The sequence below is a fragment of the Nicotiana tabacum genome, chromosome 16, assembly GCF_000715075.1.
Source record: "Nicotiana tabacum cultivar K326 chromosome 16, ASM71507v2, whole genome shotgun sequence".
NCBI lineage: Eukaryota > Viridiplantae > Streptophyta > Magnoliopsida > Solanales > Solanaceae > Nicotiana > Nicotiana tabacum.
The window spans coordinates 129,820,836-129,830,899 of record NC_134095.1 but is presented as its reverse complement, the minus strand read 5'-3'; the positions used below and the strand labels follow the sequence as shown (position 1 = coordinate 129,830,899).

Sequence of the window (10,064 nt, the reverse complement as noted above, 5' to 3'; positions counted from 1 at the left end):
AGATCTTATTTCAAAGCCTTTCTCCCATTTGGATGTGTCAGAGTTCCCTAAGAGTTTCATAAGAACTCCGGGCAGTGCTTACACCCAAATGTATCATCAGATTAAGCCATAGTGCAGTGTGGAAGGGCCAGCCCTCAAGTGTCCAAGTTCAGAGGGAACTCAAGGTCCCAAAGTAAGGCTCACAAGAGGGGGGCAGAACTTAGGAACTAAGAGGGAGTGCAAGTGTGAAAGTATCATTCTGAAAGGGGAAAGGGAAAAACGGAATAACTTAAAATCAGTACTCATAAGGGTGTAGGGGAATGGGGGAATTTGCAAGAGCAAAAGAAAAGCAAACTGATGGGCACACCCAGCAATGAGAGATGCTGGAACACCCTCCAGCCTGTTTGCTTAGAGGTTAAGACCCCATTGGTTCAAACTTAATTCACGGGCAACAACTCACATTGCCATGCTTTAAGTCACAACTCTCAAACACATAGGGGTAATGGGGATAGGGAGCAAGGATTCACAGCAGAAACAGTAAAGTAGACATGGATATAAAAGCTGTAAATGAACACATTGTGATGATGCTGAAGTTTAAATTAGAACATACTTGTTTCAAAGAAACAAATAGAGAAAATGTAGTAGTCTTGTAAAAGCCACAGTGCAGATAAGAAGAGAGAATACTATTATGTGTAAGTAAGAGTTCAGAAGGATTGTGAATGTGTCTTATTGTTTGTGAAGAGGGTCGTGCCTTTTATATTGTAAAATCAAGCAGAAATAAGGTAAGAAAATAGTTGAGGAACTGATTGTCAATAAATTACACAAGACTCATTTTAATTAAGGGATTCAGATTCAAAACGGGTAAAAACAATTTAAGGAAAGAAATTGAATAAACACTTTGTGCAAAGCATGCAATTAAGGGCAAGTATATAAAAGGTTATTTAAGGACAAGGTTTTGAAATACACGGTTTGTGCAAATAAGGTAAGCAAATCAATTAACAAGCAGTAAATCAAAAGGGTCTGAGATTTTGCATGAATGAACCGAGTCAGAAAAGATGAAGAAGGGTTTTAACTTGGGCCGAGTCACACAGAAAATCAGCAGATAATGGAAAGAAATCAATCCAGCCATATTCAGAAGGAAGTTTGAACTAATTACAAATTTGAAAACCATTTTATTGGGAAATCATCATATATAAGGAGCATACGAGCATGTTAAGCATGAAAAAGACTGTGGTGTCCTTGTAAAATCAGTAGAAGATCCAATGCAGAGGACTTTAGCAAGGCTGGAATCATATGAGGAACAAATGTTTTGAAACTCATTTAAGAGATTCAAAATAGGTTCAGAGGTCTCAGAAAGAACTGAAACCTCTACCATGTTCCTCTTAGCAACTGAAACTCGTGAGAAACATGATAGAAAAGTAACATGCAGAGTATAGCGGAAGAATTCAAAGAAAATAGAGTAGAAGAAGCTAACACGAAACGTAATGGAAAACACTGATAAGATCAGTAGCAGAAACATGCTGAGAAGTTTTTAGAAGAAACTTAAACAGAACTTAGTAGAAGGAAAATAGTAAAACACTTAAAAACACAGTAGAAAAAATATAGTAGGAGAAACATATCAGAACATAGTGGAAGAAAGTACCAGAACACAACAGAAAAGCATACGAGAACATAGTATAGGAAAATACAGTAGGAGATGCATACAAGAACAGGATGTAGAAAACACAGTAGAAGAAGCATACAAGAACGTGGTAGAAGAAAAAAATAAGAACATAGTAGAGGCAGATGCACACAAAAGAAAAAAGAAAGAAAGTCAGAGAAACACTTTAACATTTTCCAGAAAACCCTAGATCGGAAAAGAAATGGTTCTGAAAGTAATTTTGAAAGAAAATCCAGAGAAATCGTTTGAAACTTAGGGAAAGCATAGATAAACAACAGATCTAAAAGAATCAGAGAAAACCTCGAAGGGTTAGGGTTTTAGAGGAACCCCAGTAGTGAGAAAGGCTTTGAAGAGTCACTAATCTAAGTCGGAGAGGTCAAAATCAGGCTCGAACAACCATGGTACGCCGGAATAAGGCCGGAGATGGTCGTGGAACCTCGAATCGACAGAGGTCTGGGTACAATCCTTCAAGGTCAGGCCTTGAATTTTCAGAAATCAGACACGTGGGAGTCATAGGAGGCCGGTGTAGGACTATCATAGCCTTGGAAGCCATATATTCCGGTGGCTTTCAGGGCGGAGATGGTATGAGGCGGCTAGGGTTTGAGAAGGTTAGAGAGTGTTTGAGAGAGTGGAGGGTTCAGAGGCGGCTGGTAGGTGGAAATGAGAAGGTTTGAGGGTGTTGGTGAATTGAAAAAGGTAAGGTTGAAATTAAAAGGGGGACCGGGCGGGTCATTCAAACGGGCTGTGGATCGGATAATTTTAGGAATTGGGCTGGGGTTCAATTGGGTTTAATTGGGGTAGAATTTGGGCTACAATTGAAATAAAATATGGCTAGATTTTAAATAGCCATTTTTTCCAATTTATTTTATAAAAAAATACAAATTAAATTCTGGAAATAAATTGAAAGTACTAAAATAATTTATAACATATAATTATCAATTAAAACATGCTGGACTTAATTTTTACAAATACAAATGCAATCAAATCATAAATGAGGCTAATATTGCAATTACATGCAGTTGAGCTTTAAAAATACTAAATAAATTTGTAAAAGCATGCAAAAATTATCTGAGTTGTAGTTTAGCATAAATATGAGAATTCAACAAGTGAATCACCAAAAATGATAATTTTGGACATTTATTGGATTTTTCTTGGTAAAATAAGGCAATAGAATTAATTTTAAAAGTGAATTGATTTTAAAAGCCTTTAAAATTAAGGAAAAATTATAAAAATATTTGTAAATACGTATATGCATACATATGCTATTTTGAAAGTATTTTGCATATAAAAATATACAGGAAAAAATTGGGTATCAACAATACCACAAAAGAAGAACCAACCTTCGACATTTTGGAATCAGGGACTTAGTCCTACAAAAAGTCACCCTCAATACTTGAGACCCAAATGAAGGGAAATTAGGCCCGAGTTGAAAGGACCGTACCGAGTCCTTGGAGTTGTCAGTAAAGAATCTTACAAACTTAGCATAATGGAAGGTCAACAACTGCCAAACAATTGGAACATATCATTGCTCAAACGATACTACTGCTAAGGTACGACTTTATCCTTTTTGTCTATTTGAGTTTATACAGATTTTGGACTGAAGGAATAGGATCTCGAAGGCATCATTTTTACATGAAGGTCTTAGGTTTTAAAGCATGCATTGCACTCTTTTTCCCTTAGATTGGATTTTGTCCCAAATGGGTTTTGCCGGCAAGGTTTTTAACGAGGCAACAATTATATGTTACCTAAGGAGAACTCAACAGTATCCCAAGCTTCTTTTTAATCAACCTCGAATACTGGGGGCCATCACCCTCGGAGGCTTCTTCATCGGCTCTATCTTCGGGAGTCTCCTCTCCCCCAGGAACATCTTCTTCACCTTCCTCATCCCTAGAGCTACTCACTACATCTTCATCATCGGAGGAGACAAGAAACCTAGCATCGGTTTCCCGCGCCTTTGCCTCGGTTATCTCCTCGGCAAGGTTGAACACTCGGGTATGGATTTCTTCGAGAGTCTCCCTCCGGGCTTGGCACTTTGCCAATTCATTGCTCCGTTTTCCCAGGTCGGAGGCCTCCCTCAACTCAGCTTGAATGGCTGCAGCTTCCCTTAAGTATATGGCAATGGATTTATCAGCCGCATACTCTATCTTCTCAGCTTCAGCCTTAGCCTACACAGCTTCGGCCCGAGCTCTTGCTAGCTCAGTCTCTAACTCCTCGATTTTCCTGGCCTGAGCCAAACCCTTCGCTTTAATACCTCGAGCTGAGTTTCAGCCGAGGCCAGTTGGGCTGTAGCAGCTTCCTTATTGGCAACAAGTTGATCCATGTTTCTCTTTCACTGATGGCAATCAGCTCGAACTAGATCCACCTCGCCCCGGAGCTGCCCAATCATCTCTAGCTTTTGCTGCAGTTGAGATATCAAAGTGCTAGCCTCCGAAGTAGGTCCAAGAATACCTTACTCTATTAAAATCACAATTACCTGCTCATCTAGATCGGACTCGCTTTTCTATGCTTTGACCAATGCGGTTCGGAGATCCTTAAGCTCATATTCCTTTTGACTATAGAGGATCCTCAGGGCCTTCTCTTAGCCTAAAACTTTCTTGAACTCGGCCTCACATTAGCTCAGCTCAGCTCTAAACTTCATGAGGTCCTCTAAGTGGAATGGAGACATATCAGTCAAAAGAAAAGAAAGAAAGAAAAAAAATTACAATAATGAAAGCAAGTACTTACCTGGGAGAGGATATGTTGAGCCTCGTTGAAGATGGTCGATGCATCATTAAGGTCATTGGCATCCTCAATCCCAGCGTAGCAACCCTGAAAGGGGTCATGCTCAATGACTTTCCTTGGATCGGGCATACGCAGAGCATTGGCTTCTTTGATTGCCCCTTCAGAATAAGTTGGCAAAGAAAGGGAGTGACCTGTTGTCGCGACCCCAAACTCTTCACTCGGGGCGTTCTCTTTAGCTTCGGGGGTCTCAGCATCTACCCCCTCCGGCATAGTTGTTGAAGGTGGAGGGACAATCTCAACCTTTGGGGACACGAGGCCTTGCCCGCATCCTTCTTTAGGGGTCCCTCACCGAGGGATGAGGACTCCGGTTCAGAGGGCTTGGCGGCCTCAATTGGTTTCTTGGTTCGAGGCACCAACGCCGACTCTTCACCATCCTTTTCTTCATTATCCAGGGAGTCATGGGCCCAGTCCGCACCCGCTTAAGCAAATCTTCTTCGCAGCCTTCGAGTAGGAGTTTTCCTGTCTTGAGGGTCTTCAGGCTTCGAAACCCTTTTTCTTTTATTGTCCTTCTCAAACTTCGGGATTGAAGACTTGTTCCCTTCCCCAGGCGGGTCCGGCCTCATCTCGGACGCATCTCCGAGACCTGCACAAGTAAGCGTGAATGAGTTGACACCGCTAACATATGATAAGTATTTGAAAATTGGGAAAGGCACTTACTATGGTTCTTGGCCTCTCACTGGCGCTTTGATAATTCACGCCACTTGCGCACATCATAGGAAGAGGTGGCAGCTAACTTTCAAACCCAATCCTCGAGGTCGGGCACCGCTTGGGGCACCCAAGCATTGGCTACCAGAAGAAGGCTAAAAGTGTTATGAAATATGAAAACAGAATATGAATAGATATTGGGAATACGAACACCACTTACGGTTAAAGTTCCACCACTCCGAGAACGGCATTTTATCCTCGGGGATGACGTCCAAAGTTCTTACTCTAACAAACCAGCTCATCCAACCCCGATCTTTGGTTTCATCAGTACTGGCAAAGAAGGCTTTCGTTGTTCGACGATGTAGCTTGATGAGCCCTCGAAATAACTGGGGACGATACAATCGAATCAGGTGGCTAAAGGTGAATTCCAACCCCTCGGCCTTCTCGGAAAAATACCACAGCATGACCACGATACGCCAAAAAGAGGGGTGAATCTGACCGAGGGTAACTTCGTATATTTTACAGAAGCCGATCACCACCGAATTGAGGGGACCCAGTGTGAAGGGGTAAGTGTAAACACTTAAAACCCCTTCATATAGGTAGTAATGTTTTCATCGGGGCTTGGGATCTGAACCTCGACCTCATCTCCCCAGCCATAGTCCTTCTTTACATCCTTGATAAGCTTCTTCGTTATCAAGCTAATATATCGAGATGCGTGCTCGCATCGGCCTGAGACGTCGGAATGATTCTCAATACTAAAGTCCTTCTTAATAATACAAGGACCGAGGGTGATTTCCTCAAGTATTGGTGGCACCACCGGTTTGGCCGACCGAGAGGTAGAAGAAGACAATGCCTTATCCTTTTTAGGTACCGTTTTGGAAGTTTTAGCCATGGTTGTAAGATAAAGAATATGGGTTGCGCAGGGATGTGGTGTTTCTTACAAGAGTTTGGTATTTTCCGGCACTTGAAGAGGAGGTGGAAACGGGTAATTAGAGAAAGATATGAGGATGGTAAAGATGTAAAGAAAGAATAAAGTTCTTTACTCAGAGGAATTGCCCCTTATTTATAGATGGGCAATGACGATTCAGCGGTGCTAGTGGCCGACCAATACTTGAGTGCCTTTAATATTTTAGGAAAATGGACCGACGAGATGTTTCGGTCACTTCAAACGCTTGCATCATGGAAACAACGTCATCATAAGAGGTTCGAGAAAATTGGGGTTCAAATCGTTTCTTATCATCTTACTCTAATAAAAACGGGGACTATCTGTATACGGTCGAAATCGTATGCCTCCGACTTAAAGGTTCGAGGGCCTGTCCGAGTCCGAGTCCGGGGCTATCTAGTTCGAGCTCGAAGGACCAGGCCCGAGTTCGAAGGCGAAGCGCGATGCATATCGAGGTCTAGTGTGTTCGACCCTGAAATAGTACGGTTGTGGATTTGTACCAGAACGAGTTGGATTCCTGCCACGTCCCCAAAGTCGTGGCTTAAATCCCAAAATATGATTGTACTATTCCGTACTAGGCGGTTAGACAGTTGTACCTAGAATATTCCTTACTGTAAATAGAAATATTCCTTATTTAGGGCTCATCTATTATATAAAGGGACCCCAATCATTTGTAAGACATCTTATCATCACTAAAAAAAGAATGTACGCTTTACCTTTTTCGTACTGTTCATTAGCATTGTCCTTTAGCTCCATTGTTCTTGCTTTATTTTTATTACTTAATTGTTCTTACTACCCCGAGCTACCTCGAGGTCACTGCTGCTAAGTAACATTGGTTTGATTTATTTCTATCTTTCGTTTCTACTTCATATTTCTTGATTATTAATTGGTATTGAACTAAATTATATATCTTTAAAATCACTAATCAAATTTAATTGTTACTCGTATTTTCGAGGTAAACACAGCTAAAGGCAATGATATTGGTGTTCGAGATATTAGCACACTTCACTAGCACCGGAAAGCTCAGACGATATAATATTAGTTGATTGCATAAAGAGCAGATATTTGGGACTAGGATTTAAAGTGTGTGGGATGTAAACAACAAAACCCTAATTTTTGTTATTTTATTTGGATGCAGAATTGTGAAGATGCATCTTTTTTTTCTTTTGTTTAGCTAGAGGAGCTTTTGTTTATGAAAAAGGAAAAGTGTAATTCTGATTTTGCAAGGAAACCAGTAGGCTCCTTTGTTTAGAGCTTTGTCATTCTATTTTATAATTAGTTTGTGCTTTTTTTTTTATAAAAAATAAAAAATAATTTAAAAACGTGGTAAAAATGCAATAAAATGCGTTGCTTTACGGGGTCTCAAACCTGAGTGTTTTCTCACAGCCCTTACCACTGAACCCAAACGCCTTTTGTAACTGGGTTCAACGTCATATATTTTTATTGAAGCCGTGAATTTTTCTGTACAAATAGAGGGTTTAGGAAAAAGTTGCCCGAACCCGCACCCTGAAAAGTTGCCCGAACCCACACCTACTACTGTAGCTCCGCCCTTGATAATGTGACACAACCCAGGGAAAACAACACCCCCAAATCTAGCTATTAAGGTGGGAGAGCCCAAAGCTATATAAACCCCACATCAGCACATTGCAATACCGATGTGAGCCTCAAGACTCATACCTTGTAATGAACCATAACATAAATAGCAAAAACACCAAATCAGAAGCACAAATGATAAGTCTGCCACCAATTTGAATCAAGAAATTCTGAATTTGTAACTTTCACACCCAACCAAAAGGAACTCTAGGTTGAAACATGCTAAGCCAAGAAAGCATCAAACATATGACATACAATGGCTATCAATAGGAGAAGAACAGACAAAATAAAAGAGTTTTCTCTGCTAAATTTCATATCATACTCATCACTGATATCATAGTTCGTAAAAAAGATGGATAATAGGGAGTAAAATCACACTTGTTTTCAAGCGCTTTCATCGGCAACATACACTCGAAGACTAAGCAGATTAAGAACAAAGCCCTTTGGACGGCTCTAAGAGCACGGGAAAACCCAAAGGCACTCACTATTTCAATGAACACTAAATAGAATTCACTAAGGAAAAATCACGGTCTCAAGCATCTATTTAACTGATTCTTGGGACATACAACTCAATTGATACTTAAAACATGTAATACTAATATTATATCCAGATATAACTCATCTAAGCTGCAAAATTATGGGCACGCTATGTTGAGGGCTGTTCCATTCATCCGCGGAGCATCATCCATCAAACCAAAGGACTCATCGTAGCCATCAAAATCAAAGTCGAAATCAAAATCAGGCAAACCAGGAGGCAACTGGTCATCACCCTCGATCACACAAACCGGAGGGTCCTCAAAATCATCGATAACAAACTCATCCAAATGCTGACTGAAATCATCAGCGCCAACTCAAGGTCCATAGTTTCACCAATTTGAGCCAAAGATAGAGTTTCCTCCATTAATGCCAACTCAGGAACTTCTTGTTCAAGAACATTAGCCTCCAAAGCAACATTGCTCGCCTTTTCATTATCATTATGTCCTGAAATTGGAGTAGAAGCAGAGGCAGAAGTTAAAGAGTCCAATTCAAGAACTGATGATGGCAAGGAGTGTGAAGTATGTGACGCCGAGCTTTCTGCAGAGTCCTCTGAGACACTAGCAACATTAGTATTGGTTTGATTTTGGTCATCAGAACTCTTCTCAGACACATTTGTGCTATTCTTAGTCATTCTCTCGAATTCAAGGCGTTTCAATTCGTAAGCTCGAGAAGCCTCCTTAGCAGTACTATAAGTACCCAACCAGACCCGTCTTCCTTTGAAGGGATCGCGAATTTCAGCAGCCCATTTGCCCCATTTTCGTTGACGAACACCTTTATATTTCGATAAACCCTGCCTTGGTTGAATCAGGGGTTTAGCTAAAGCTTTATTTTTTGGTTTTTTCTCTCCATTGTTGCTATCTTGAAAAGAACATTCTGTTTCAGAAGTTTTGGGGGTACTAAAAGAGTTGCCAATCTGCAACTTAATCTCCCGAACGAAATGCTTGGATTTGGGATAATTGATCCCCTCATCATCAGAGGAATCAGTAGCATCAGGATCATAACAAACAATCCTAATTTTCCTCATTTTTCTGTCTGTATCAGCTTTTTCCTTTATATTTCTTTTCAGATTTTCAAGATCTGATGAAAATAGTCTCTCAGGCTCAAACATTCTGACTTGTTTCACTCCAAAATACCTCAATATTCGCCAAAAATTGGTCTTTTTTAAAAGGAAACTAACAAAAAGTAAAGGAAAACACAGGGAAAAGGATGTAATACACAAAATTTGACGCAAAAATTGGGCAAAATTACGTTGTGTATCAAGTAAGAGGCGGTCTCAAGAGCAAAATAAGATGTAAAAACTGCTTTATGTGAAATCCCCCAAAACACACTTCTCCAAACCAATTCCTGTAAAATAGAAAAAATGAACAAAACCCCACATCAGATCAGCTTCCAGAAAAAACAACCAAAAACACTAAAATTGAAACACGTGTAAATGAACAATAGCTAAAACTTCTAGTGATTTAAGGTAAGTAAGAAAAAAGTACCTTTTGGGCCTCAAACCCATGGAAATAATTGGTGAAAATTGCAAACAGAGAACAAAGAAGAGTGAGGAAACTGAAAAGCAGAGGTACAATGGAGCCCCAAATTCAATCACAGACAGAGCAGACCTTGCCGACATAAATCTCTCCAAAACCCACTTATTTTCTTTGGGTCTTGTTCGCCAAAAAAGCGAGGAAAAGGGAGAAACTGTAGATAAGATATTCCTATTTATAGATACCAATAAAATAGAGTAGAAAGGAACAGGATTAGGAATCTATGGCCAAGATTTCCTTTTCCAGTATCTGACAAAAAGATCTGTTTAGTTTTTATAATCAGATATTAAATCACACTGATATAAAGAATTAGTAAAAAGCTCGATTATTAGTGTAAAACTATGATTGGGTCATGGGTGGCTGCGTTTTTCTGGTTTTCTTTTCAGACAACATT

General features: G+C 40.1%; 1 pseudogene; it reads right to left on the bottom strand.

Moving 5' to 3' along the window:
• Positions 1-8,115: 8,115 nt before the first annotated feature.
• LOC107775975 (ethylene-responsive transcription factor ERF118-like) lies at positions 8,116-9,450 on the bottom strand (annotated as a pseudogene).
• Positions 9,451-10,064: the final 614 nt, after the last annotated feature.